At 41.5% G+C, this 22,863-nt stretch overlaps 1 protein-coding gene across 2 annotated transcripts in view; it reads left to right on the top strand.

Annotated features, from left to right (window-relative positions):
- The first annotated feature begins 22,175 nt into the window (after positions 1-22,175).
- Nedd1 (NEDD1 gamma-tubulin ring complex targeting factor) overlaps positions 22,176-22,863 on the top strand; it is a 40,382-nt gene continuing 39,694 nt past the window's right edge. The window contains exon 1 of one of the 2 annotated variants that reach the window (XM_021173917.2): positions 22,176-22,255. The gene's annotated coding sequence lies outside the window, so the exon portion shown is untranslated. Of the gene's footprint in view, positions 22,322-22,863 lie in introns of both variants that reach the window. The other variant, XM_021173918.3, reaches the window with a different exon arrangement.

The following is a 22,863-nucleotide window of genomic DNA, read 5'->3' as shown; positions in this document are numbered from 1 at the left end:
CCCTTTTTTTCTGGGAACCTGACTTTACTTACTGCTGCTTACCAAAATTTCCTTACCGCTGCTTACTAAAATTTCCTTACTGCTGCTTATTAAAATTTCCTTACCATTACTGCTGCTTACCAACATTTTCAAAGGCCTGTACTTTCTTTACTTACCCTTGCTGACCAACGCAATGAGTTCCCCATACGGGCCACCACTTGTCCCCATCTCCGACCCTCAGAGACAAGAACAACACAGACACCGAGGCGGGTTCACTCAACAGCTTCTTTACTTGGCGCTTTTTCTCTTTCATCTCTCTCCCCAGCAGTTTCTTCTTCCCCCATCCTTCTTGCAGCAAGCACTATACTCCTCTATCTCCCAGCAACTGACCTCATCTCGCTCCACACCACCTCATCCAATCAGAACACATGCTCCAGGCACGAGCTCAGGTCGGTCACAGATAGGCTGACAGATCCAGATCATGAGGAATGCGCATGCTGTTTCACTGTGCATGTTCAGGCAAGGCAGTAAACATGCGGGGGTTACCAGGCCTGGCAATGGGCCAGAGCATCATCTTGGCCTATGTGACCACACCCGCTTCCCGCAGAAGTGGAAGATTTTTATGACAAGAATTTCAAATCTCTGAAGAAAGAAATCAAAGACCTCAGAAGATGGAAAGATCTCCCATGCTTGTGGATTAGTAGGATTAATATAGTAAAAATGGCCATCTCGTTGAAAACAATCCACAGATTCAATGCAATCCTCCATCAAAATTCCAACTCAATTCTTCATAGAGTTAGAAAGAGAAGTTCTCAAATTCATTTGGAATAACAAAAAACCCAGGATATCGAAAACTATTCTCAACAATAACATCTCTTCTTTGAGGACTCCTACAAAGTGAGCTTTGGATTTCTCCTTGTATCCATTCTGTTTCTTAATGCTTCCCCTGTTATCTGTCCCTATCTCCTAAGGCTTTCTGGACAGTGATTTCATTGTGGTAATACTCTTTTTAACTGTATCAAACCTCTTCACCTATCCATTAAGCTTTTAATTTCAAAACCTACATTTTCTCTCATTTGGAGATTTTTTTGGTTTGCTTTTTATTAAGTCTTCCTGTTCTTGCCTCATAGCATCTTGTTTTATGAGTGCAATTATTTTATATTTTTGATGCTAGTTATTAGAAGCATAGTTGTACTCTTTCTCTGTGATATTTTCTCTAATACACGGTGCTCTAGCAATCTTGATGTTTGCTATGCCTGATGATTGTGTCTTCTAGTGGGTCCTATTTTGCCTCTCTCCCAAATCTCATTTGTATCTGAGCTGCGAGGAAGAAAGGTGTGGTGAGACAAGGCAGCTTACTGAGACCTGTAGACCTTCTTTTGTGGAGAGGAATAGCCAGAATGTAGTCTTTTAAGGTATTATTGAGCAGTGTCTAGATTTCAGGATGGCTCCACAATCACTCAATATTTCAACCTTTCATAAACTGTGCAATTGTTTGAACTCATTTGTCACTCCAGCCAGTGCTGTTTTTTAGTTGGTAGCTCCCCAGAGTCACCATTGCCCATCCATAAAGTCAGAGAACCTGGCTCCACAGACAAACCCAGCTGTTGATTAGCTATGCAACTCTGATGAAACCTTTTAGAACTTCAGTGGATACCAGAAAAAAATGGCCTTCAAATTCCTGATTCACAGAAGCTATGAAAGATAAGTGTTTATTATTGTGTTAGTGCATTAAGCCATTACACCTTGGACACAAAAATATGTAACTAATATTTTTATCACATACCCCTTCTTTCCAAGTCATGGTTCTTTTAATTTACTGGGACTTTCTGAAAACTAATAGAACAACAACAAAAAAATAACAGTGATGTTTTAAGATAGAATTATTTTGAGACATTTTTCTAATAAGAAATACTCTTCTATTCATTCTTCAAGAGTCTAAGCATAAAGTTTTATTACAATTAAAACTGGAAGAAAACTTAAACAGACCACACTGTACATATTCTCTTGGGTGCCTCAGCTTTCTCTGACTCTTCTCACAACACAGTGAAAGTTTATAACAGTGTTTCTCAACCTTCACAATGCTGTGACCCCTTAATCCAGTTCCTCACATTGCGGTGGCCTCCAATCATAAAATTATTTTTGTTATTCCCTCATAACTGTAATTCTGCTACCACTATGAATCATAATGTACATATCTGATATGCAGATGGTCTTAGGCAAGGCCTATGAAAGTGTTTTTGAACCCCTCCGCCCAAGGGGTTACACTATAGGTTGAGAAGCACTAGTTTACATCATGGAGGGCAGATGCTTCACTACACCTTGTACTTCAGTCCTAAGCTCTCTGACTCATTTGTTCTGTCTTACCACGAGACAGATGTTTTTGCCACATCATGATGTGTGTAGAAGGTTCTTCCCAGATATGCTGTAAGACATATGAACCATAACCTTCCAAGCCTCCAGAACCATGGGGCTAAATATGCTTCTACTACCTAACAGTCATTCAACATCTACTATTTAGTCTTTAACAAGAACCAAAAAACAAACACCCACCACAGAACAAAACAAACACCCAACGGGAAGACAGCTCTGGTCTTACTCTACAGTACTCTAATTACAACACTTCAGAGACCATCTTGAAGTAACGGAGACCTTGCTCTTCCTGGGACACACTTGGTGATACCAAGGAACAGTCTGGTTTGCTTGGTCGAACATTGCATTTAGCCCTTACTATGATTATGAGATACAAGCTGCCCAGAAAACCTGGCCATTAGGTACAATAATCATGCACGTAGTTACATTTTACAAAATAGAGGGCTATGATTTATTATAGTCCTACTTTGAGCCATCTGTTCCAGTGTTCTTTAGTTGTATCATTTATTCATCTTCTAGCTCACTCATTCATTCAGTCCATGCCTATGAAGTATCTTCTGCACATTAGCTCTGATATAGTGAGTGCTGAAAAGGACTATCAGTCCTGCCAACAAGAATTTGAATTAAAGAAATAGAATTTAATGTTTAATAGGAAAGAGATTTCTAACAAACAACAGAAACAAACAAAAACAAAACAAAACCAACTCCTTTTCAAGAAGGAAAATTGTGCATGTGTGTAGTCATACTTGTATGAATAATGTAGGCATTCTTGCATTGTGTATTTATTTAAGCTGGGAGGCAGGGTTTCTAATTCTGTTATTTTGTAATGCATTGAAATAATACATGACTGAACAAATTCCTAGCATACAGCCAACTGAAGTTATTAAAAATTGAATTTACCTACTAAACAGCATTTATACAAAGAAATAGCATTTTTTTTTTATTGTTTGTTTGATTTTGGTTTTTCGAGACAGGGTTTCTCTGTATAGCACTGGCTGTCCTGGAACTCACTCTGTAGACCAGGCTGGCCTCGAATTCAGAAATCTGCCTATCTCTCCCTCCCAAGTGCTGGGAGTAAAGGCATGTGCCACCACTCCCGGGTTACTCTTTTTCTTATATTTATTTATTTATTTATTTATTTATTTATTTATTTATTTAAAGAAACAGCATATTTAATAGTGCCCAAGATGCCCTTTATGGCCTGTAATTCAGCAGGGCAGGGGAATAACTATCAAACAATCTTTTTTGTCTGTTTCAACAATCTGCTAACATGGCTCTTTCTGCATCGAGAGTTACCCCTGGACCATTACAGCCAGGTTTAAAGAACATTTCGTTTGAGTCACCTCCCCTTCCCCTGCAGATGATATCCTTGATGAAAGCCAGAAGAACTAGAGAAAAAAAACTTCCAATTGCCAAAATAACATCTCAGAAAGCATCTCTCTCCTTCACAAAAGATGTGTCTAGATTCGTCGGAATTAGAAGGAAAGTACCCTTTCCGTCATCAGGCGAAAGATAATGTCTTCTGATATAGTACCTGGGTTTTTCCTTAAGTTTAAGAATGAGTTGTTTCTATACAAAATCAAGCTATGCACATTAGACATGCCTAATGCACCCTTTATCACAGGGGTGGAGGGGAAGCATGCGTGAAACCAATTAAGTACTCTAACTTCATAGAGTCATGCTCAAAGCTTCGGGATATTATATGAAATAAGTGGCACAAAACACCTTTCTTTGTGCTTAGAAGCCACAGGACTGCTGTCTGACCCACAGGTGATCCTCCCCAGCACATGGCCTTCTCCATCAAGATGGCAGAGTTCAGAGCTACTAAGAGTAACCTCCTGGAGTGTTCACTTCAGTCAGTAGTTACAAGAAATGCAAAGATGTCACTTTTCAGGTTGAATCTTTCTTTCATCGTTTGAAGAGTTTCATCTCTGTGCAAACACAGCAAGCATGAGTAAGAATAAGCAGTCTGAAGCAGGCAAAATCCCAGGCTGGAGCCTCTCAGATCATCTATTCGAGCTGTTCTGCCATGGGATTTGAAAAGTACGTTCAATTGTTTCATAATTTTGTTCAAGAAACTTGAAATGTATGCTCACCCAAGAAAAACTGGGAACTTCCTTAGGGCAAAAAAGAAAAAAGCAATTTATCATCTGTCTGTCTATCTATCTATCTATCTATCTATCTATCTATCTATCTATCTATCATCTATCTATCTATCTATCTATCTATCTATCTATCTATCTATCTATCTATCTTTCCATCCATCCACTTTACACCCTTATTGATTGAAGCTCCCCTTCCTTCCTCTCCTTCCAGTCCCACCTCTTTTCCCTCTTACCCTTTCCCCTTCTCTCCAGAGAATGGAAAGCCCCCCTCCCCATGGATACCAATCTGCCCTGGCCCATGGAGGCTTACAGAGACTAAGCCACCAACCAAAGAGCATGCATGGACTGGACCTAGGCTTACCCATTTTTAGCAGATGTGCAGTTTGGTCTTCACAAGGGTCTCCTAACAATTGGAATGGGCACAGGGGGCACACTGTTGCCTGCCTTTGGCAACAGAACATTTTTTCTTTTGTTGTCAGCCTCAATGACAGCTGCTACAAGCTCGTGGAGTACCAGAAGTAAATATTTAACAGTTGAATAAATGGCTGTGTGGAAGTTTGTACTAAAAGTGACGGGGGGACACCAAAGTATGTTCAAACAAGAATTGGTGTGAATATGTTTGTTTCGTAGGATGGTCAGTCAGGCAGTAGCACGGAGCATGTAGTGGAAAAGAAAAGACCTAGAGGCAAGATGATTCATACGTTATCACTTCAACTGGGGGAAATGTGTTAAGGCAATAAGTAGCAGATGGACTGAAGGAAACTTAGAAACTGAAAACAAACCTGTATGATCTATTGATGGCTAGAATATGAAAGGAAACGGGAGAGCTTGGTTCCATGAGTGGTTGATGGGCCAGCCGGCTGAGGTGCAGAATACAGAAAGTTGCGGTAGGAAAAATAGACTTGATGTCAGGAACAAACATCATTGAAACCTTTATGGGTCAGAGGTGCTTGTGGGATGTCAGGCTTAGAATAGTAAAACAACAGATTTAATGGCTTTCTCACAGGGCAGCCGTTAGCATTGACACTAGGAAGACTGAAGATAGCAGCACAGAACAAGCAATATGTAGGAACTGAGGAAACTTTAATACAATGGACAGAATTGTCCCCCCACACCCAAGTGCTCTGGGTATTTATTCTAGGCTACCTAAACACCAAGTTCTGATGCTCAGAGAGAGTCACAAAACCAAGCTTCAGTTTGCTTGATAGGATGAACTACAGGAGCTACAGACGGAGCTCTTCAGATACTGAGCAGCTAGCTCATTCTTAACTCCCCAGCTTCTGGCTTAGGTGGTATGTTAAGTTACACATAAGGTTGGCTTTCTTTTCTTGATGACAATGCAACCAGTCTTTGGTAGGAGATAGGACTATGGAGGGAACAGGTTAACAAACAAACAGGAGGATGTTTTGGGGTTCTCAGGTTTGAGAGACTTGCATTTATCCTAGCAGAGATGCTATTACATAAGACACATTCTTCTTTTCTTCTGAATTTGCTTCCAGGCTTGAAAGGCTAAACTTCTATGCATTTTTAAGGGTCTATTTGATTCTGAAAACAATACAAGCTTTCATGTGGTGAAAAAAAAAAGATGAATGATTTTCACACTAGTAGTGATCTGCTCAATATTATATTTTTAATTGAGTAATAAATGTTGAAGTAATAACATTTAGACATCACAGTTTAAGTATGTTTGGATTACAGTTTATCAGTTTTTTTTCTACATGTAGCTGCTAGAATGTTTAAAACCACACATGCTGTTTATATCATAGTAATACTGATGGTGTAAGCAATATGGATCTTACATATATGAAATTTCTTATGTGCAAAGGGCATCTGGATACAATGTTGAGCATTCATCAATAAAGCTTTTGCCAAATGAAAATCATCTGAAGAACATTATGTGGACAAGAGGAATCAGGCCAGGATATTCTAAAATATCATTCTTTCCTTTTCTCCATTTTTTTATGCAAGATATGTGTGTGTACATTGCATGCATATGGGAACATATGTGTATGTATGCATATGAATACACATGCACATGGAGGCCCAAAGATGATGTCAGAAAATATTTCTTTATTGTTCTTCCATTCAATCCCTTGAGGCAGGGTATCCCAATCAAACCCAGAGATCACTGATATGGGTAATTTTATTCTAGGGATCCTGTCTCTACCTTCTGAGGGCACCACCTCATTTTCTGAGTCAGGCCACCCTGCCCACCTGGCTTTTACCTGGACTCCAAGGGTCTGAAATCTGATCCTTTCACCTTCCTGACAAGCACTTTAGCCAATGAGCAATCTGCCCAACTATAAAATGATTAGCCACTGACTATATTTTGATACAAGAGAAAAGCGAAGCTCCGAATAGGTGTAAACTACCTGCTTTTGTTCTGTGGATACGGAACAGACTTTGTAATATATAAAACTGAATGTGCATATGATATTACTGAATAATGCTCAAGAAACGACACTGAGTGACTTCCTTAAAGCAAAGGAATTGGGGTCCACTCTCAGGGATAGGCAAAGATTTGTTTTTAATTTAACCTTTTGGTATAATATATGTAAGTTTTATATCATGGAGTGATGTCCTGGGCCGGAAAAAAAATTGTTGCTAGCTTTTCCTCAAAATGAGAATTTTCAAAGTCATTCATGACAACACAGTAATTTCCACTTCTTTGTTTAAATGAGGGTACGGTAGAGATACACATAGACTCTGGTACCATACATACAGTAGGCTCCTAGGGAAAGTCCTTGACTTTTTCTCCCACTTTGGGCCACATCACAGATGCCATAATGGAATTGTTCCATGTCTCAGGTATGTCATAAAACGAATCATCATACTGTGAGACTAGATATGTGAAATGCAAACGGGATGAGCACATACTGATCCTATGACATGTTCTGGAAGTCAGTTATTTTCCTTTAATAAATCCCAGAAACCTGTTTACTTTTATTGTAACCGCTTTATCCAAATGGATGGAAGCTTGTCTAATGTCAAACTTCCTAGCCAACAGAAGGTCTATCTGTAGGTTTTATTACACGAATAAAGACAGAAGCAACCGCTTCCAGTTCTTAGCTTCTTTGCCCTGAAATCTTCACTCTCCTGTCAGTCTCTTGACTCTTCAGTGGTTAAGACACCTTCATTTCACCATCAGGAAGTCTCTGCGTCTCCCTAACCTCTTTGTCTGCTTCAATCACTTCCTCTCACTTTCATGAAGTTTGCTGATTGATTGCTTCTTACAGGGTTGGTTGTCTGGCTTTCCAGTCCTTTGTCTACATTTAAAATATCAGAGCTGTCCTTCAGAAAACGTCCCAGTGTCAATCAGTTGTGTTTGTTCACAAAATAGCTTTTTTTTTTTTTTTTTTGGAAAAAAAGTCTCTTATTTCTGATTCATTTCCATTCCCATTGCCTCTGTCCAAGTCCAGATCCCCTTCATCTTGCCTGCAATATGTCGATCAGCTCTTAACTAAGCCACATGCTTCTGGACTCCCCATTGATAGTTCACGTTTCTCTTTATTACTGAAATTCTTAAAACAGAATTAAAACCAGATTCATGCAAGTGTGCACGAGTTCATCCCTTCATCAATCATTCATTACCTATCTCCTTTGTTTGGGGTATTATGCTAGGACATGGGGACACAAAAACTTATTTTTTTAGTGTCAATTATGTTCCTAGAGTCTCAGGTTTAGAACAAACAGCCAATAGGGTGACTTGTACTCTTAGAACCATAGCCATGCACACAGGAGGTTCTAATAGCAGCCAAGAAGGAGGGTAAGTTTCCAGGATCCCTTGCTGCAAGAGCTAGTTGGAAAGAGCCAGAGAAAGAGTCATGGGACCATGCACTTTCTGTAGTAGGAACAAGCAGAAAAGGCAGTGGCTGCACAGTGTGATGTTGTATCTCATCCTTGAGGCTGGCCAGTGGCCACAGATATAGCCATGAGACAGTAGAAATGGTCCTAAGGATCCACGCAAAGGAGTTTGATTCAGTTCTAAGAGGAATAGTCATGGGATCAGACTTGCATTTTTATGAAGACTATTATTAGGATTTATGGGGGACAGCAGAAGGGCTAAAGCCTGAGTCTGGGAAGAAAACTAGGAGGAGATTATTTCAACCATCCAACCAAGAGTCGAAGTTGATCCAAATCAACATAGTCCTGGTAGCAACTAAGTAAAGTGGACAGTTGGGAGACAGTCAGCAAAGAATTTGATTGGTTCTGATGTCCCTTTGGAAGTTTGTGGGTGGGGAAATGTAGATATTGATATGCAGATGTTGGAAGAGCTCATGGGATGTCAGTGGCAGACATCCAAAGGAAGTTTTGGCAGAGAGATTGTGGTAGCACTTGAGTATCTGGGCTGGCTCACAGCTGAGGGATTCAGGTGGTTGGGTTTACTCATTGAGCAGATGGGTATTGTGGCCCCATTGGACAGCAGGGAGTACTGGTAAGTACTTGGGTGCAATGACAATCAACCAAGACAAAAAAAAAATCTGTCCCTGTGGCATTTTCAAACAAGTAAATGAATGGCAGAAGGTCAATCACATATATGCTTTGAAGACAAAGTTAGGTAGAGCAAGAAGTGTGAATGAGTGTGGGGAACTTTTCTGTAAGATTGTCCGGGCAGAAACATCATTGAAAAAATCAAATATGATCACATACCTGGACCAAGTCCCAGAGGGAGCTAGAGGAGAGTTCAGGGAGCAGCACACAAGGAAGAACCACGTGGGGCAACCAGCACCCTAAATAATGGGCAGGAAAAGGTGTAGGGAAGAGGAAAAGGGTAAAGAGATGTAGATGCCCATATAACAGGGCTTCTAGTGGTACCTGAAAACACTTACAGTAGCCTTCATGAACCATGCTTTTATTTTTCAGCTTTGTTGCTTGTAGTCAAGTATGGTCTGGGAATGTTATATGGAACATTCCAGAAACAAACAACTCATACATTTAAAGTTGTATGTTCTTTGGAGTAGCATGACAGAACCTTACTTTGTTCTGCCCCATCTCACCCTGGAGGTAGATCTTTCCTTTGTCAAGAGTAAACTCATTGTATATGCTACTCCACTTGGTAGACATATTGGTTATGGGAGGGCTTTATCTCAGTAACCTTTATGTGATTACAAATGTTCCAGATGCAGAAGGGAAGTGATGCTACCAGGCTACAGATGCTGAAGAGAAGCAACATGCTCCCTCTCATTAGAGGAAGGATAAGTACAATACAATATGTCATTTGTAGAGAGAGAAGGTGAGAACACATTCATATAACTCTTATTACTGTTGTAATTGTTCTGTTTTGTTATCATTAACACAGAGCTCTTATGGGGCCTAATTATAAACTTTAATTATAGGCCTGCGTGTGTAGGAGAAAACAGAGTGTACAAGGCCTGATAGCAACCACAGTCATACACTAACAGGGGTCTCATTTGTATTCTCTGCAGATAAGGGGAAGCCACTGTGACTCTTGAATGCTTGTCACCTTGCTTCCCCTTGAAGCCCCCCTTAACTCCAGAGGCAATGCTAATCCCTTCCTCTGCTGTCTGCCATGTGTTCTGTTGAACGCTGTAGATGTTTGTGTCACTTATAGGTTACCTGTGCATGATCTGAACTTTTCCAAGTTAAGAATGCTACTCATGTTAGTGATCACCTTTCCCCTTCCCGCCTCCTGGGGAATCAGTGGACTGGATGCTTTCTAGCCCCACCCGTGGAAGAACGCTAGCACTTGGCTAGGCATCCAGGTAACTGCAGTCCCCACCATGTTTGCTAGGAACTTAAGAATATTCACAGATGCATGATCACAAAGCAATGACAGAGCAACGGTGCAGTTTACTTCTGGGAAGTGGATGGTGATCCATAGGTAGGAGGTACTCATTTTTCTTTGAATTATATAATGTATAGCTCCGTAGTTGTATGCACTTCCCTTTAAAGTCCTTCCTTGAGCACTCAGTTCCAGACCTCTGAAGAGCTGCCTAGTTATCTTTTCAGTTTTAGGCTTTACTCACTGACTTTCCACCCCAGAAGATTAGGAATCAATGTCCTCATCTCCCTCGTCAATCCCAACTACACATGCGTTCACACACACACACACACACACACACACACACACACACACACACCTATACTCATGCACTCACTGTGACACACATGCATGCACACCCCGCACTTACTTCCCATCCCAGTATCAAACCGATATCAGTGAGTTATAACTTTGGTTAAATTCCATATGCATGCTATAGTTACTATAATCCTTGAATATGTGGAATGCTGTGGTTTTCTGCAGTTATTTCCCCCATCACATGTTCCTGCACAGTCTCTCCAGTCAGTATCCTTTAGTTTCTTAGTAGGTTGGTCAGTTGTCTAGTGTGCTTTTGGCTCGGTCAGGAATTAACATCAGCAGGCCTTGACTTCTTCATGAGCTCTGAGGATCAAGCCCAGGCCATGGGCACACAGTGAGCACTTTAGGGAATGATTTTTTTCTTCAGCCTCTGTGTGGATTTTCATACCGTTTGAACCAACTGATGTTTTGGGTTTTTTTTTCTCCCTTCTTTGCAAGTTTTCTGAGTATTTTTAATCACTGAGGAATATTGCTCACTTCAAGTGCTTTTGCTACGTGTATTTATTAAATTATAAGCATTTTCTAATTTTCAATTAATTATGCTGGTATTTTTTTCTTTTTCTTTTTTAAATTGAAAATAGATTCCTCTCTCACATAACACATCTTGACCAGAGTTTCCCTTCCCTCCAGTCTTCCTAGCTCCCCCGACCACTGCCTCTTTCCTCAGGTCCACTCCATCCTTTTCCACTTCATAAAAGAGCAGGTCTCCAAGAGACAACAGCCAAGCAAGACAAAACAAGATACACTAAGACAAGGCCAACAGCCCTGGTATTGAGGCTAGACAAGGCGACCCAACAGGGAGCAAACAGTCCCAAGAACAGGCAAGAGTCAGCAATACAGAGTCCCACAAAAACCAGACTGACAGCCCTAACGTGGATGTACAGACCCATGCAGGCCTGGTGCTTGCCACTTCAGCCTCGGTGAACCCATAGGAGACCTGCTTTGTTGATTTTATGGGCGTGTTCTTCTGGTTTCCTCCATCCGCTCTGACTTGTATAATCTTTCCTCACCCTCTTCTGTGGGGTTCTTCAATCTTAGAGGAGAGAGACCCAATGGAGACCTCCAGCTTAGACTTTCCCCCCCATGCCATCTGGCTGTTCTGTGTACCTCTGCATCTGCTCTCATCTGCTGCTGGTGGAAGCCTTCTGACAAGGCACCAATCCATGAATGCAGCAGAACACTATTAGGAATAATTTCAATGGTTTCTTTTTCTTTTACTTTTTTCTTTCTCTTCCTCTTCTCCCTTCTTCTCCCCTCCCCTTCAGGGTTTCTATTCCTGCACAAACATCATGATCAAGAAGCAAGTTGGGGAGGAAAGGGTTTATTCGGCTTACATTTCCAGATTGCTGTTCATCACTGAAAGAAGTCAGGGCTGGAACTCAAGCAGGAGCTGATGCAGAGGCCATGGAGGGATGTTCTTTACTGGCTTGCTTCCCCTGGCTTGCTCAGCCTGCTCTCTTATAGAACCCAAGATTACCAGCCCAGACATGGCACCACCCACAAGGGGCCTTTCCCCCTTGATCACTAATTGAGAAAATGCCTTACAGTTGGATCTCATGGAGGCATTTCCTCAACTGAAGCTCCTTTCTCTGTTGTAACTCCAGCTGTGTCAAGTTGACACAAAACTAGCCAGTACACCTTCCCTCCCTTCCCTTTCTCTTCCCTTTTCCTTTCTCTCTCTCTTCCCCTTTCCTTCTCCCTCTCTCCTCCTCCTCTCTCTCCCTCTCTCCTCCCTCCCTCTTCCTCCTCTCTCTCCCTCTCTCCTTCTCCCTCCCTCTATCCCGATGTAGCTAGAATCAACAGTGAACATCAGACAACTGTGAACTGCAGAAGGTACTGGGTACATACATGCCAGACCTGCTAGGCAGACCGAGGTCCAGCCATGAATGCGTACCCAAAGTTTTACAGAGTGTCACAGCTCAATAAAACAGTCACTTTCAGATGATTCTTGGTGAAATAACTCCTGTGTTTTATTCCATGTGGATAAGGACCTTATAAACATTTTGGGAATGGGGTGGGATCCAGGGGTAAATGCTTCCCATTGGCTCAGTCTGAGATGTTAGGGATGCTCTGCATGAGGGAGGACTTCAATCATTGTCCCTACAAGATTATCATGGCCCTCTCTGTGGGGTGCCATGATCACATGCTCGTGAACAAGTAGAGCTTGGCAGGGAGCTGCCCCATTCCTGCCTTTCTCAATCCTGAGATTCCCCTGGGTTTGAGCCTCCTCATCCTTACCAGTTCTGTCTGCTGGCATGATCTACTTGCCCCATACACCTACTTAAAAGCTAGCATCCACTTTTAAGGGAGCACCTATCTTATGTGTCTTTCTAGGGTTTGGTTACCTCACTCAGGATGGTTTATTTATTTATTTATTTATTTAGGGTTTTTCGAGACAGGGGTTCTCTGTGTAGCCCTGGCTGTCCTGGAACTCACTCTGTAGACCAAGCTGGCTTTGAACTCAGAAATCTGCCTGACTCTGCCTCCCAAGTGCTGGGATCAAAGGCAAGCACCACCACTGCCCAGCTTGATTTTTTTTTAATTGCATTCTTTTTGCAGATTTCATTATGCAATTTTTTAGACAGCTGCTTTTTTAAAAAGAAATGTGTAAATGTAACATGCTTTCTTTATCCATCGTTCAGATGAGATAACATTTAGGTTGTTTCCAGTTTCTGGCTATTATGAATAAAGTTGATCTGAATATGGGTGAGCACGGGTCCTTGTGGTAGCAGGGAGCATCTGTTGGGTGTGTCCGAGAGGTGATAGCTGGCAGAGTTTCTCTATGTAACCCTGGCTGTCCTATAGCTCATTCTGTAAACCAGGCTGGCCTCAAATTTAGAGATCTGCCTGCTTCTGCCTTCCAAGCGCTGGAATTGAAGGTGTCCACTACCACTACCAGGCAAGACTTTAGAGCTCTATTAAATGTGGAGTTGAGAAAAATAAACAAAACAAAACAAAAAAAACCAAAAGCCTTTCCTATTCTGTAGGCTATCTCTTTGTCTGATTAACAGTCTTTTGCTTTATGGAAGCTTTCCAGTTTCATGAGTTCCCACTTATTAATTGTTGATTTTAGTGCCTGTGCTATTGGTGTTCTGTTCAGGAGGTTGTCTCATGTTCAAATGCATTTAAAGCTGCTCCCCACCTTCATTTCTATCACGTTCAGTGTATCTGGTTTTGTGTTGCTATCTTCGATCCACTTGGACTTGAGATTTACATAGGATAATAAATACATATCTAAATCAGGCAGTGGTATCCCAGCACTTGGGAGGCAGAGGCAGGCTGATTTCTGAGTTTGAGGCCAGCCTGGTCTACAGAGTGAGTTCCAGGACAGCCAGGACTACACAGAGAAACCCTGTCTCAAAAAAACAATAAATAGATAAGTAAATAAATATGTATCTATTTGCATTCTTCTACGTGCAGACACCCAGTTAGATGGGCAGCATTTGTTGAAGTTGCTGTCTTTTTAATCACTGTGTATTTCTCACTTCTTTGTCAAAAATCAGGTGTCCATACCTGTGTGAATTTATGTCTGAGTCCTCAATTTAAATCAATTGGTTAGCATGTCTGTTTTTTTGCCATTACCATGCAGTTCTTCTTATTGGTCAGTAAAATCTGGAATGAAAACAGTCCTTTATTGTTTAGGATTGTTTTAGCTACTCTTGTTTGTTGTTGTTGTTTGTTTGTTTGTTTTTGTTTTGTTATTCTTTTTGTTTTTTTTTCATATGAAGTTAAGAATTATCCTTTCAAGGTCTGTAAAGAATTGTGTTGGAATTTTGATAGGGATTGAATCTGCAGATTCCTTTTGATAGGATGGCCATTTTTACTAGGCTAGTCTAACTAATCCATGAGTATGGGAGATCTTTTTCATCTTCTGATATATTCTTCAATTAATTAATTTAATTACATCATCCACATACCTTTAATAAACCAGGAATAGAGAGATACTTTCTCAGCTGAATAGAGAACATGTTCATATTTTGCTAACTTTGATATTGATCATATTTTATGTAAGAACGAGAAACAAGTTTTTCTCTCTTGAAGACTGGGAAGAATGGGAAATGTCCTCTCTCAACATTCTTATTTTAACATGGCACTGCAAGTATTAGTTGGTGTTGTCACACGATATAGTTTTTCAAAGATTTAAAGTTTTGGTCATACAACTCTTTCATCTCCTTGGTTAGGGTTACTCCAATATATTTTATATTTTGAGGCCATTGTGAAGGGTATTGCTTTCCTGATTCATTTCTAGGCTTGTTTATCATGGTTTGTCATATGGGTAGTACTATTTTTTTTAAGTTAATCTTCTTTCCAGCCATTTTACTGCAAGTGTTTATCAGCTGTAGGAGTTCTCTAGTGGAATTTTTAGAGTCACTTGTGTATACCATCATATCATCTGCAAAATAATGATACTTTGTCATTTCCTTTCCAATTTGCATCCCCTTTATCTCCTACAGCTGTTTTATTGCATGAGCTAAAAGTTCAAGTACTATCTTGAATAGATATGGAGAGAGTGGATAACCTTTTCTTGTTCCTAATTTTAGTGAAAACGCTTTGGGTTTCTCTCTATTTAATTTGATGTTGCTTATAGGCTTGCTATAAATTGCCTTTATTGTGTCTAGGCACGTCTCATGTATCTTTAATTTCTCAGGGTTTTTATCATGAAGGGGTGTTGGATTTCCTTAAAGGCTTTTTTGGCATCTAATGAAATGATCATGTAGGTTTTTTTTTCAGTTTATTTATATTGTGGATTACATTTATTGATTTTTTTGTATGTTAAACAATTTTTGCATCTGTGGGATGAAGACTACTTGATCATGGTGGATGATCTTTTTGATGTGTTCTTAGGTTCAGTTTGCAAGTAATCTATTGAATAATTTACAACTATGTCCACAAGGAAAATTAGTCTGCAATTCTTTGGTGAGTTTTTATATGGCTTAGGTATCAGATAACTGTGAACTCATAAAATTAATTGGGCAATGCTCATTTTGTTTCTGTTTTGTGAAACAATTTGAGTAGTATTGGAGTTAAATCTTCCTTGAAAGTCTGATAAAATTCTGTGCTAAAACCACCTGGTGATAAGATTGTTTTGGGGTGGGGTAGGATGGTTGGGAGACTTTTAATCTTTAAATGACTGCTTCTATTTCACTAGGGGTTACAGTTCTATGTAAATTGTTTATCTGATCTTGATTTAATTTTGGTAAGTGATAACTATTGAGAAAATTATTCATTTATTTTAGATTTTCCAACTTGGTGGAGTACAGGTTTTTAAAATATGCTCTTATGATTCTATGAATTTCTTCTGTGTCTGTTCTTATGTCCCTCTTTTCATTTCTGATTTTCTTAACTTGGATTCTCTCTCTCTCTCTCTCTCTCTCTCTCTCTCTCTCTCTGTCTGTCTCTGTCCCTGTCTGTCTGTGTGTCTGTGTGTCTGTCTGTCTGTCTTTTAGTAAGTTTGGATAAGGGGTTGTCTATCTTGCTGATTCTCTCAAAGAACCAACTTTTTGTCTCACTGATTCTCTGTATTGCTCTCTTTGTTTCTATTTGATTGATCTTAGCTCTCAGTTTACTGTCTACTTCTTGCTGTTTGTTCCCCTTGGGTATCCTTACTTCTCTTTGTTCTACAGCTTCCAGGTATGTTCTTAATTTGCTAGTATGAGATCTCTCCATTTTCTTTCTTTCTTTTTTAATGTATGCACTTAGCGATATGATCTTTGCTCTTAGGACCATATTCACTGTGTCTCATTAGTTGGGGTATGTTGTGTCATTTTCATTGAATTCTACAGTCTTTAATTTTTCTTTCTGTCTGTTTGGTTCTATCTGTCTGTCTTGACTCATTTTTCATTGAGTAGAGAGTTTATGAGTTTCCATGAGTTGGTGAGCCTTTTGTTGTTTCTGTTGTTGTTGATATCCAGCTTCAATCCACGGATTAGGATGCAGGTATTTATTTTGATCTTCTCATATCTATTGAGACTTGATTTGTGTCTGAGCATGTGGTCAGTTTTGGAGAATGTTCCATGAGCTGCTGAGAAGAAGTTATATTCTTTGGTGTTTGGGTAAAATATTCTGTAAATCTCTGTTTGGTTCATTTGGTTTTTCATGTTAGTTAGCGCCGACATTTCTCTGTTTAGTTTCTGTCTGGATGAGCTGTCCATTGGCAAGAGAGGAGTATTGAATTCTCCTGCTTTCAGTGTGTGAGGGTCAATATGTGATTAAAGCTATAGTCATGCTTTTTTAAAATTGTGCCCTTGTGTCTGTGACATAGATGTTAAGAATTGAAATGTCACCTTTGTGGACTTTCCTTTTGATGAGTATGTAGTGTCTTTCCCCATCTCTTTTGATTAATTTTGCTTTGAAGTCTATTTTGTATTAAAATGGTTACAACAATTTACTTCTTAGGTCCATTTGCTTAGAATATCTTTTTCTTACCCTTTACCCCAAGGTAATGTCTGCCCCCAATGTTGCAGTGTGTTTCTTGGGTGCAGCAGAAGGAAGGATCCTGTTTTTGCATTCATTTATTAATCTGGTCATTGATATAGAGAGATATTAATGAGCATTAATGACCAAGGATTGTTAATTACTGTCATTGTTGTTGTTGGTGGTGTGTGTTGGGGTGTGTTTCTCCTTTTGTTTTTGCTGGTCTAAGATTATTTATTTTCTGTGTTTTCACAGGGAACACAGTGATGGGGGGGGGTGTGAGCCTAGGAATGGTCTGTGGGATCTTAGGAGGTACAGACAGGAGATAAAGGCAGGATGTAGCTGTTGTTTTATTGCAGAGCTAGGGTTGATATAGTGGATTGTGTCTGAAGGATCAGAGAGAGTAAAAACGGTCAGCTTACCTCAATTATGTTGATCCTTGTCATCAATCTTACATTTTGGGAATAAAACTTATTTGGTCATGGCACATAATCCCTTTCATATAATATTGAATTTATTTGCATATAGACATACACATTTTATATATAAAGGAGTATGAGTTTATAGTTGTTTCTTTTAATGCTTTTTTTTTTTTTTTGGTTAGAACCTGAGTCATATTGTCTTTAACAAATGAGATTAGGGTGTTCCCTGGACTTCTTCCTGATGATTGTGTTTATTGGTATCATTTCTTATGCTAGAACTCAAGAGCCGCTTAGGATAGCCTTAAGCTTGGATTCCTTGCTTGCCATCCTCCTGCCTCAGCCTGAAATTGCTGATGTACATCACCAAACCTACATTGATCTTTATGCTATATTTTATTTGTCATCTAGTTAAATGTTTTTTTTTTAATTTTTTGTGATTTATTTTTAGTTTGATCTAGGATTGTCTAGGACTTTCAGTTATTTAATTCTCAGATGTTTGGAACTTCTCTAGTCTAGTTCTATGATTAGAACTAGGTACTAGAAGAAGTGGGGAGATGAAAGACCAGGAAAAATTCAGACCCCCTTGCACTGAGAATGTAGGTTAGCTGGTTCAGTGACCCTGTTCCAGGAACTGGCCGACCACAAAAGTTAGATTAAAATCTTGATAACAATCTTGAGAAGCAGGGAGTTTCTCCTTGTGATTTTTAGTACCCCCTTGTGATTTTTCACTGGTATGTTTGGCATTTTCTAATAATGCCCTCCCTACCCCCTTGGGTTGTGTATTTTTCCTTTAAATAACCCCTTTCCCAGCTACTCAGGGTCCAAGATCCTCTATCCCTGCATGGTGTATGACTGAGGGCCCCAGAGCGCTCCTGGAATAAAAACTCCTCTTGTGGTTTGCATCAAGGCCGTTTCTTGTGAGTGATTTGGGGTGTCACCTCTCCTGAGTTAGAACATGGGGGAGTCCTCACTTGTGGGTCTTTCACTAGTTTCTTTATTATATTCTATTTATGTTTAGCATTTTTAGGATTAGAAAACCTGGTCTGTAAGATACATTCTTTTCAAAACCCATTACAACTTGCTTAATTTTTCAACTTTTTGTTTACAGATATGTTGCTGAAGAGAATGGTAATCTTGCAATAGTTGGGGGAAGGTGGAGTCCTCTGTGAATGCAGATATTTGGAAGTATCCCAACCTTCTACATTACTCCTGTGGTTCCCCCTCCCCCAGATAAGAATGAATTCTGTTGAAATTTTCAACAGGAATCGCTGATATGCCCATGATGGCTATTGGTTGTCAACTTGACTATATCTGGAATGAACTAAAAACTGAAGCCATTGGGGCACATCTACGAGGGATCTTTTGAAGTAGGGAGACCCACCCACCTTTAAATCCAGATCACTTGAGGTCACAAGACCACCTTAAATCAGAATCATTAGATCTCAGAGGACACACCCTAAGTCTGGGCCACACCTTCTCCTGGAAGCCCAGGAAAGGAACAAGCTTGTTGTTTAAGCAGACAAAAGCTTTTGCTCTTTTCCTGCTTGCCCTCACTCTACTGGCAAGTTTATTCCTTCATTGGTACTAGAACCTGTTTCTTCAGGATTCTGACATATATTCAAGACTGGCTGAAACATCAAGCAGTGCCACGCACTCTGGTCGAGTCAGATTGACAAGCGGAGAGGCTTGGAAGTTACTCACGAGGCAGAAGAGTTTCACGGAAACTCACTCCTGGAGTCTGGCGTTCTCTCTAACCCATACATTAATATTCCATTTCCGCGTTAGTCTAGTGTATGGATCCACGTGCTCTCTTTTAGTATTATCCTATTATAAGTGCCTTTTAAGATTAAATTCTGACATAGCTAAAGCCTTCGCCAATGTTCCAATGTCCTAGAAAGTCCTTGAGCAGACCATGGGCTTGGAATTCAGTAAGAATGTTGCTATTCAGTGACATTCAGAATTGCCTCTGGTACTACACTATCACTTTGAATAAAAGCTAAGTCACTGCCCTTCACAGGAATTTACCATCACCTAGGAAGAAGGAAGTTTCAGACCTAAGGAGAAACCAGAGTAGATACTTAGAACTATAGATAGCTGAGTTACACCCATACACACATATTTACAATGGCCTAAGGGAAAGGTGGACTATACAATAGACTAAAATAGGAACTATGGCAAAGGCATGAAGCCCTTGACCCTGGCTTCTAAGATTAAGTGAATCTTAAGTGGAGCCCTTATTGATCCCAGTTATTAACAATGAATTCTATCCCAGGTGGTTCCTGTTAGACCTTCTGTGTTTGCATTCCTCTATTTTATGTAAGAATCCAGTAACTTCTTTGTACCTTTCGGGTATGTCACCCAACTTCCTTATTGTCTTCTATATAAAAAGTTTGATGCTTGATTTGACAAATTACATTCAGATTCTACACAACCTCTCCTGTGTGCATCTGTCTGTCATTCCATCTGACCCTTTGCCCACCCGAGACTAGAGACCCGTTCCACGCAGACAAAGGGGCCCAGAGGGTCTGTGGCAAAGCAGTATGTACTAAACAGCTAACAAATTCTGGGATCTTCCATTGTTGGATTAGCTGGGCCATGGCCTGTGTCTTAGTCAGGGTTTCTATTCCTGCACAAACATCATGACCAAGAAGCAAGTTGGGGAGGAAAGGGTTTATTCAGCTCACACTTCCATACTGCTGTTCATCACCAAGGAAGTCAGGACTGGAACTCAAGCAGGTTAGGAAGCTGGAGCTGATGCAGAGACCACGGAGTGATGTTCCTTACTGGCTTGCTTCCCCTGGCTTGCTCAGCCTGCTCTCTTATAGAACCAAGACTACCAGCTCAGAGATGGTCCCACCCAAAAGGGGCCTTTCCCCCTTGATCACTAATTGAGAAAATGCTTTACAGCTGGATCTCATGGAGGCATTTCCCCAACTGAAGCTCCTTTCTCTGTGATAATTCCAGCCTGTGTCAAGTTGACACAAAACTAGCCAGTGCAGCCTATAAGCCACTCGAATAATATTTTCTATATATATCATCAGTTTTATTCCTGTAAGAGCCCTTGCTCAAACAACAACAACAACAATAACAACAACAACAACAACACTTTTGTTTTCAGTTAATGTCTTGCTCATTCCAATCCTTCTGCCCCAGTTTCCTGGGTGTTGGGATTACTAGTGTGAGCTATTGTGCCCAGTTAATTTCCTTTTATTGTTATGAAACATCTCACTTTTAATGCAGGAATAGTCTTGGTGTCTTCATTTTCCCCCACCACATATTCCAGTTTTAAGCTTTTTTGCTGGTTTCAGTGTTAGAGATTTGTGTTTTCTGCTTCAAGCATTCTTTTCTTCATGTGTTCCAGTTCTCCCTACTTAGATCTCAGCATTTTAGGCCAAATTCCAGGGAAAAAAATCAGCTAATAACACCAAAAGCAGCTGCAGATTACACAAGGCATATACTGCTTGCTCCCTGTCTTCATTTTATGGTTGTTCCTCACCAGCTTCCAGAAGCTGGAGAGAACTTCTTTTTCTCCTATGGGAGGTGAGGATTGGCACTTCTTAGGTTTCCAGTTGTTTGTGATATGGGTTCAGATAACTGGGACATTATGGATCCCATTGAGAAACACATCCGGTGTGCACCTGGGACAAAGGAGCGACACTTTCCATAGGAACATGCTATCAGTGATGGAAGTAAGAACTGTCAACAGAGCAATCTTTTACAAGGAATGTTGGGAAAACTCGGTTCATTGGCCCCTTTCCACCATGAGACACATTTCCTTCAAAAGAATAACCACTGAGTTGGTATTCATGTACCTGAACAGCAGCATGTGAAGCTGGAGATATGAAGACGGCTAGCTCAGAGGCTGAAGTCACTACTGGGTTTGTTCTCAGGGTTAGGGTTCGTTTTGGGTTAGATGTTCCTCTCCTCCGCTCTCCTTTTCCCTCCCACCCCTTCCTTTCTCTTCCCCTCCTTTCCTTCTCCCACTCCTGCCACAATTCCCTCTCCATTCCCTCCCCTCTTTGTATAACTGTCCTGGAACTCGTTCAGTAGACCAGGATGGATTCGAACTCACAGAGGTCCCATTGCCTCTGCCTCCCGAGTGCTAGGATTAAAGGCGTGCACCACCATACCCCTTTGAAGTTAGATGTTTAACCTGCAGCTTTTCTTGGCTTCCTCTTCAAGAAATCCTCTCCTAAACCAACCATGTTAACAGCCTTTATTAAGAGTGTTCTTTGTGATAACTGTGACACCTTATTTGGTGGGTGGGTGGGAACTGAGAGTGGCCCATTTTGGCCTCTTTTGTTTTGTTTTGTTCGAGACAGGGTTTCTCTGTGTAGCCCTGGCTGTCCTGGAATTCACTCTGTAGCCCAGGCTGGCTTTGAACTCAGAAGTCTGCCTGCTTCTTCCACCCAAGTGCTGGGATTAAAGGTGTGCGCCACCACTGCCCGGCATTTTATTCTTGCCTTCCCTTTCCCTACAGAATTGTTAATACTAACTTCCTAACTAGACTGTAATCTCCAGCAGGCCAGGGAACCTGCGTGTTGACTGACCTCTTGTCCCTTCAAGCTAAACCCAGTAAGTGCACACCCACAGCCTAACTCAGTGCCTGGCACACAGTAGCCAGCAAACAAATGAGTGATAAAGGAGCAGTAGCTACAGGCTAGGATAACTTCCTCTGCACCGCCCCAGGGTGGGCGGCCACCCAGCTAGCGCGCGGGCTGAACGCTCGGGGCACCGCCTTTCCCGTGACGTCATGCGAGGCGGGACTTCCGGCCGCCCAAGTTTAACAGTCCAGGCGGGAGCCGGAAGCGCAGCGAGGAACGGGTGGAGCCGGGCCTCCCCTGTGGCCCCACGCTTGAGAGGTGAGGTTCCGCCTGGAGGCTCTGTGAGCGCGGTGGCCTTGGGCCGGGGACGCCCCCACCCCCCAGGTCAGCCTCTTCGGTCCTGCGTTGGGCGGCTACGGGCGCGTGCGCGCGCTGCAAAGTGGCCGGGGACAGGGCAGGACAGGACAGGACAGGACTGGGTCGCGGGCCCCGGACTTAAGGGCCAAGCTGCCCCGAGCGGCTGGCTCACCCGGACGCCTGGGTCTGGCTCGCCCGTAGCTGCTGAGCGCAGGCGTCCTGGGTTAGGGGTGCGACTCCCGAGAACTCTTCTTGAGCAGAGTGCAGTTGGTCCCTGTCGCTCTTCTTTCCCGGGATCCTCTCCCGGGGACTGATGTCAGAGCCCAGAAGCCAAGCGAAGGGACTGTGAGAGGTCTCCGTGAAGTCAGCCTCACTGAAGCTGTGTGGGTCACCTAACTCGGCCTTTGAAGAGCCTTGATCCACTCATTGCACCACACGGCACAGTAGGCTCCTTGTGTGGGGTTAGGATAGCAACAGCTTGCAGCTGTTTACTGTTCTTCAGAGTTCAACTTTTCTACCCTGTGTTTTTCCTTGGGCTGGGGAACAAGGGGCATTGAGTAAGTGCTTTA

Source organism: Mus caroli, unplaced genomic scaffold (genome assembly GCF_978045245.1).
Source record: "Mus caroli unplaced genomic scaffold, Mus_caroli_1 scaffold_9, whole genome shotgun sequence".
NCBI lineage: Eukaryota > Metazoa > Chordata > Mammalia > Rodentia > Muridae > Mus > Mus caroli.
The sequence above is the reverse complement of the archived record's forward strand: the minus strand, read 5'-3'. Positions and strand labels throughout refer to the sequence as shown.